Raw genomic sequence first — 6,900 nt, 5'->3', positions numbered from 1 at the left:
TGTTTTTATATAGGAACACTGAAAAGGTACATTAATGATGGATAATATAACTCATTTGAAAGTAACAGAGAAAGTGGCATTCAAATCAGAGATAACAAGAAAACAATCAATCAAAATGTATAAATGCATGAATTCATATGTTAAAACTATATTTACATCAGCAATAACGAGATGTTAAAAAAATAATGCTAGTATAAGAGAAAAGAACTGACTATTTAAGGTATAAAATGTATTGAATATGGTGGCATTACATGTGTGATCTAAACATAAAGCTTTATTGTTCTATTCTTCACATCTCCATTTAGAATTGGAGTGAAACATCATGTCACAAATCAACAAGGCAAAAATGGGATTAAAATGTATAAAACACACCACTACATGTTATAAATGTCCGTAGAGAAACAAGAAAAAGCTGAAAAAAAGCCTGTAAAGCATATGACAAAAAATAAAGTTGTAAGTAAAATATGCACTGAATCAAACTCACATTTCAATGACTGCAGGGACTTTTAGAAACTGAAACATGCTGGAGGCTGTTTGTAGGATTTGGGTTTGGTTGAGGTGGCCAAAGAGCCGGCCCTGGGCAGAGAGAGCCTGCTGGAGGTATCTCTTTAATTCAGAAAAAACAAGCAGAATTCTTTTCATGAAAACTTATCTAAGAATTATGAGATAATAAATCATATGTTCAGAAAAGAAAGCTTCTGTAGATTCATCTCATCAACACAATAAATTGTATGTGTATAGCCAAACACAGGGGTGTTATATCTCATCATACTTAGGGCTCTGAGTAGTAAGACTCTGGTTTCTCTGTGGAATTTTTTTTTGTTTTGTCCACAAACACACCCATCTGTAACAGGAAGGCCTTTGGAATAGGGCGAGCATGACGAGACACATACAGCTTCTTCAGACTTTGATTCATAGGCGAAGGTTTATAGTCCATGCATGAATTTCCACTCAGACTCGGAGCGCATTTCACTTCCCATTTGTAGAACAGCTTGCCGTGATGCAGGTTGCAGAGATCCTGCATGACTCCAGCAGACAGAATCTTCTCACATTGTCCCAACAGGTCGTCATCCCACTTGTTGTCCTCATCCCACACTTCAAATTTCAGTTTTCCTGCTGACAAATCCAGGGAGCCCAGGTCAGCGACCATAGCCCAGTGTGGGTTGTTGTTGTTGTAAATCACAGGGGAACGCTGGACCATTTTGTTGTTGAAAAACACCTTCACATAGCCATCAGTGGATGTGAAGTAGTCTCCCCAAAGACCAGAAGCCCGTTGTACAGTTATGATGACCCGTGCCATGCCCTTACGGGTTGGGCAGCAGTCTGCGTTTACAGCAGCATCATTGTGGCATTGGCAGACGCAGGAATCCTTCAGGTCGCTCTTGACGCCAGCTTGACATTTCTCACTGCAGTTCTTCCACAGACCTTTCTCCAGGATGTAATGACTAATGGCCGAGCGCATGTTCTCCTGGGTTGAAGTGTTTGCAGGCAGTAATTCGTGCAGTGAGTCTAGGGAATATGAGACTATGTCTGGGTTCTTTGGTATTGTGTTCAGCCATTCCTTGTAGGCTGAAGGATCTTTGTCAGCAGAGAAGAGAAGGTCTGGCTCTGTCGTATGGCCCCCCTTTATTTCTGTGAATCTATAGAGAAGAGCGTTATTAAATAACTGAGCAGGAGTATATATTTGAACCTAGAGAACTAGGGGTTTAAATTTCATATATAAGGGTGTTTTTAATTGGAATTAATATTGCCTGACATGATTTTGAAAGTCTCACTTCATTGGTATGCACTGATCGTGGGGATTAGAATTTGGTGGGACATATTTCAATTCTGACATTTAAGTAAACCACAGTTTGGCCCTTCCAGCGTTGAGAATCGTAATTTAGAAGTACAAATGAATAGAAAACATGACTAAATATATGACGAAAAGTGTTCTATACCTGTCGTTGAAGAGGCTGGAGAAGGCTGACTTACTATCCGTCTTCTCAGTGTCTTTCTTGCAGTGTTTTGCTTGAGTTTCTATTGTAACTTTCATGCTAGCGGAGGCTTCAACTTCCAGGCACATCTGCACCTCTTCTGCGCTGTAGCCGTGCAGGCTGGCCTGGCACTGCCTGATGCTGGTCACAGATTGAACACTTCCTCCCATCTTCACCTGCAATTATATATTTGAATACCTTCTGCATAAGCAAATGACTTACCATGTTTGTTACATTTTGTTTAGTTACAACCATGCCATTATTTTGGTTCACCTTGGTGATGTAATGGGTGCCAAAGTTGTCAATCAGTTTGTAAAATCGTCCCTTGTTTTCAGAGTTGTAGATTTTGGGGAGCCCTTTCACTGCTGTGTGAAATTCTTTGTGCAACCTGGGAGTGCCGGACACTCTGTAGCTGTTTCCAGTGAGACAAAATACAGATCAATATGAAACAGGTGTTTTACAGTATTGCATTGAAGTTCATTCATTTTATTGATTGCATATATTTTTGCGTCTAGAGGAGTGTGTGGAAAAAACCTTGCCCAGTAGTTGTCTTCTTACCTGTAGTACTCACAGGACATGCTGTGGCTTGTGAAGCTGAACTTGTCATTCTTTGTTTTTGCCATTGAGTATTCAGACAATTTTGAATTGGTACCAGCTAGCATCAATGAGGCGCTTTGAGTTATTCCTTGAAAATTTAAGTTGGTCTTCCAGTTGTTTTCAACAGAAGAGGAGGTAGCGCTGACCAGAGACTCACTGGAGTTCGGGTGGAGTTTACTGGATCACTTGTCATCGCTGCAGGCCTGCTTTAGCCCTCATCCACACACTGTCAAGGGGAGCTTCTGTCCTTCTCTCGTGTTCTCCAGGATTAGGGTTCTGCACAGGGTCATGTCTTGATCTTGCGGTTTTTCCACCGATCTTCATGTCAATCACATAGGCGCTTTACGTTCATTTTGGTGATATCAAAGCCTTCCCTCAGCAAATTTGCACTGGAGCAAAATTCTGCTTCGACGCAGATTTGGATGTGCCCTCTGTGAATGACTGATACGTACACTGAGGGGAGGAGACAGCAATGTAGGATTGCACAGACGCAGAGTATTCAACAGAAGCATGTTGCTCTTAAGTTGGGTGATGGATGCAAACTGATGGTTTATCCTAAAAAAAAAACATTTATTTGAACAAATGAGCAAGTGAAGCATATTCAGTCGCTCTGCAGCACTGTGCCTATTGCGCTTTCAAAATCATCCACCTGCCTTTCTTTCTGCATTCACTCTTGGTTTATAAAAGCTGTATTTTAGACGGTTAGTGCAGATATGGTAGCCACTATTAACTGCTCTGCGTCTGTATATTTTTCCAATTTGCTGCTGTTTACACCCTCTCTTGAAGAAACCCTCTCCGGATCCCTCTGTTTCAAGTAGTTTTAGACCCAGCTGAAACCTACAAGGACTGGACAAACCACTCGTGAAGACTGTTTCTGCCAACTTTCAGTCTTTGATGGTCAGGAAGGAACATTAACGGTATGACTGACAGCTACAGCGTCAGAAGGCTAACTGTAAAATGCTCTACAGTAATAATAAAAACAATCAATCTGCTGCTTTAGTCTTTTGTCTCTTTTTATTGGCAAATTGTGATGAGTGACAGTGTAAAACTTATAATTATATTTAATGATGATTAGGAGAAACAAGACTAAAGACGCCCTACGAAGGCCCAAATTGTGAAGGTTGACAGATTCTTCACTGATATAATTATTTTATCTAATTTTATATTTCATCATCATGTTTTGGATTTTATTTACTTTTTTAGTCTTTGTTTCATTGTAAAGCACCATAAAACATTGTCTTTTAAATTATTAATAATTAAATTAAAGTTTATCATTATTATGATTATTATTATGGTATATTTTGAAATACAGTTTGGTAATGTTTCAAAATAAACAAATTAGCATATATACTCACTTTTGTTTCGCGTGTTCATGCTGCATACGTGAATCTGTATGTGCATGAACATTGCTATGTGGTGCTTTTATAGACAAACAAGACGGGTGTGGTAAACCTTGTCTTTGACAGGACAGGTGGAAAAAACATGTGGTTTTGACAGTTTGACCAACATAAAGGGTGCCATTTTCTCAAGCAGGTGAGAAAACGAGACATTAAACCAGACTCAGTGCTTCAGCAGCACAGACAAATGTACAATGTACAACAAAAGAAGAGCCATGATTGACCTTCTTAACATGTGAATGTACCAAACAATCAAATAAAACTGATAAATGCATCAATTCATACATTGAAAAATACACATTTTACAGCACAAAGATGTGTAAGGCAGCCCTGTGAGTAGCAGACAAACTAAATATAAAGTATATGAAACATGCAGGCTATGACATAAAGGTATATTGTTGTATTCTTCACTTCTCTCCTCCACTTTCTGTGGAATTGGGAGTCTGATCAACATGTGTCCGGAGTAAAGCGGGTCTTGTTTGTCACAGTCCCACAGAGGTGTGGTTGCTACACGGCCTAAGGTCCAAGCAAGTAGAGGGGGGTTAGAGGTAGAGGTAGTGTGATTCATCCAGATCCTCTCCCATGAGAGGATTACAGGACGTCACCTGCTGCCTTCAAGTGCTCCTCGGAAATTTCTAACTCCAAGTGCCTCCGTTACTTTTGTACAGTAATGGTAGCAAAAACTACACCCCTGTAATGACAGTGTTATGTTGTTGTTTGAAATTAGAAGTCGAGCAATACGAAGCATGTGTGCGATTTGAGCACTGCCCACGAATGTGTCATGTGTCTGGATGGTGACTCATTTATAGATAAGCAGCTTTTAGTGCAGACTAATTGCATTCAGAAATGAATCATCAGAGAATTTACAAGGCCTTGCAATATAATTTTGTTTCTCTGGTATAATCAAGTTTCAGAACATTAAACATTTAAGCCTTTTTAAAAGAAGGGCTGACCTCAATTTCCATTACTAAATATAATATCACTACACAGGGAAGAAGACTCACTTTGTTGCTGCAATTAAACATATTGGTTTTTAGTCATAACAAATAATATTCATGCTCTTTCTGTTTATCATGTGAGCTCAGGTGTTAAATGCAATATTTCCGCCTGTATTGAAGGCAGCTGTAGCTCAGCAAGTGTTGGCATTCACACTCCCATAAATGCAGCCAAGCAGCATGAAACTAACCTCAGTCAGCCAGAATAATACCAGAAGTCCACCTTCAAAATAAAATTAAATCTTCAAATAAAAGTCAGTTTATTGGATTATTAAGTTTTGTGTGTGTGTGAGAGAGAGTATTTCCAAAAAAGAAAGCTGTATTTAAAAGCAGGCATAGTGGGCAGCTTTTTTAGGGCGTCATTGCTTCCCCCAGCGTCCCAGGTTCACTGTGTGTCAGTTGGTCATTTGGTTAATTGCAAATTTGTTAGAGAATATGCACCAACAATGGAGATGGCTCCTGCTATCCTGTGGATGGCCCCTGTATTTATTATTCTGTTGCTCTCTCATGGTACATTTTCTTTAATGGAGTTTGCACAAAAATACGTGGTGCTAGGTAGTATTATACCAGGGTGAAAGAGTGCATACACAATGTATACAGAGCAGCAGTTGGAGACATGAAGAGTGTGTAGTTGTCCAAAAGCAAATATTTGCTCTCGCCTCCCCCTAAAGGACATCATCATCCCCATCCTTATGTGTGTTTATGTTAACTATGTTTAGCTGAACTCAACTGAACAATGCGCACACATGATCTTGCTTCAACAACCGTGTGAAATGTTTAATTAATATAGTCCAATGCATTCAGGCCCTTGACTACCCGGCAACCTGCTACTGCACCTCACCCACAAATTGGGACTATTTCTGGATATATTTTCGGACTTGAACCTGCAGCATTCTGGACACCAGCACACACCAGTGGCACTAAATGCAGTCTTTATTCAGTGTTTGAACTTTATAGCTCGTAAGCTGAAAAATAAAATCTCTTCTGTGTTACTTAACACTATTTATTATTATATTTATTTTAATGTCGCTATGTGGATGTGAGCTTATGTAGGCCATATATACATATTATTATTATATTATCTTTATATACTGTTATTAACAATAAACACTAACCATCAATGTATTCAGTACTATTACCACCATCTTTGCTAACCTACAACTTTTTGCACCTTATCTACTTTTATCTTTTATATCTAAGTATTTTATTCTATTTTTGTATATTATTCTATTGTATTTATTGTATTTTAATGTACGCTGGCTGCATATGACGACCCCAATTTCCCTTCGGGGATTAATCAAAGTCCTATCATATCATTTCTATCTGATTCTATCTATCTATTTCCTATCTATCTATTATCTATCTATCTACTATCTTATTATTTACTTATCATATTATCATATCTCATAATAGTATAATTGCCGTATGTGAACGATGAAAAATATTTTTTTGTTTTTTTTTTTTTTTTTTTTTTTATTGCGAAGTCTCGCAACATTTTAATTTGATTGTCTATGTAATAATATCTTCCATAAATATTGTAAAAAAAAAAATGTAGTCACCCACACCACCACACACACACACACACACACACCAAAAGTGGCACATCACGATATTCCAGGTTTCTACTTTTGAAAAACAATGGACCGGAAGTCCCTCCGGTACGCGTAACTTCACGCATGTGTAGAAGCGATGTGCAGGGGGACTTTAGCTCGCTGAGTCCGCCAGGACAGAGCGTGACTCGTCGCCGGCCCTTCGTCCGCATTTATTTCAAGGAAGCAGAACTGCCAGCTAGCTGAGATAATTAATGGATAACAAGTGAAGAACAGACGTACGAAGGACACTGAACGTACCGGCTTTACCGGACCGGACCGTGATCCGTGTTTTGGAGTCAACCGCTCAAATATCCCTTCCTCACCCCCCAGTACACGCGGACCC

At 39.2% G+C, this 6,900-nt stretch overlaps 1 pseudogene; it reads right to left on the bottom strand.

Moving 5' to 3' along the window:
* Positions 1 to 87: 87 nt before the first annotated feature.
* LOC118322607 lies at positions 88 to 3,954 on the bottom strand (annotated as a pseudogene).
* Between the last annotated feature and the right edge of the window lie 2,946 nt (positions 3,955 to 6,900).

Source organism: Morone saxatilis, unplaced genomic scaffold (genome assembly GCF_004916995.1).
Source record: "Morone saxatilis isolate NCDOM2014 unplaced genomic scaffold, NCSU_SB_2.0 Contig14, whole genome shotgun sequence".
Classification (NCBI taxonomy): domain Eukaryota; kingdom Metazoa; phylum Chordata; class Actinopteri; family Moronidae; genus Morone; species Morone saxatilis.
The sequence above is the reverse complement of the archived record's forward strand: the minus strand, read 5'-3'. Positions and strand labels throughout refer to the sequence as shown.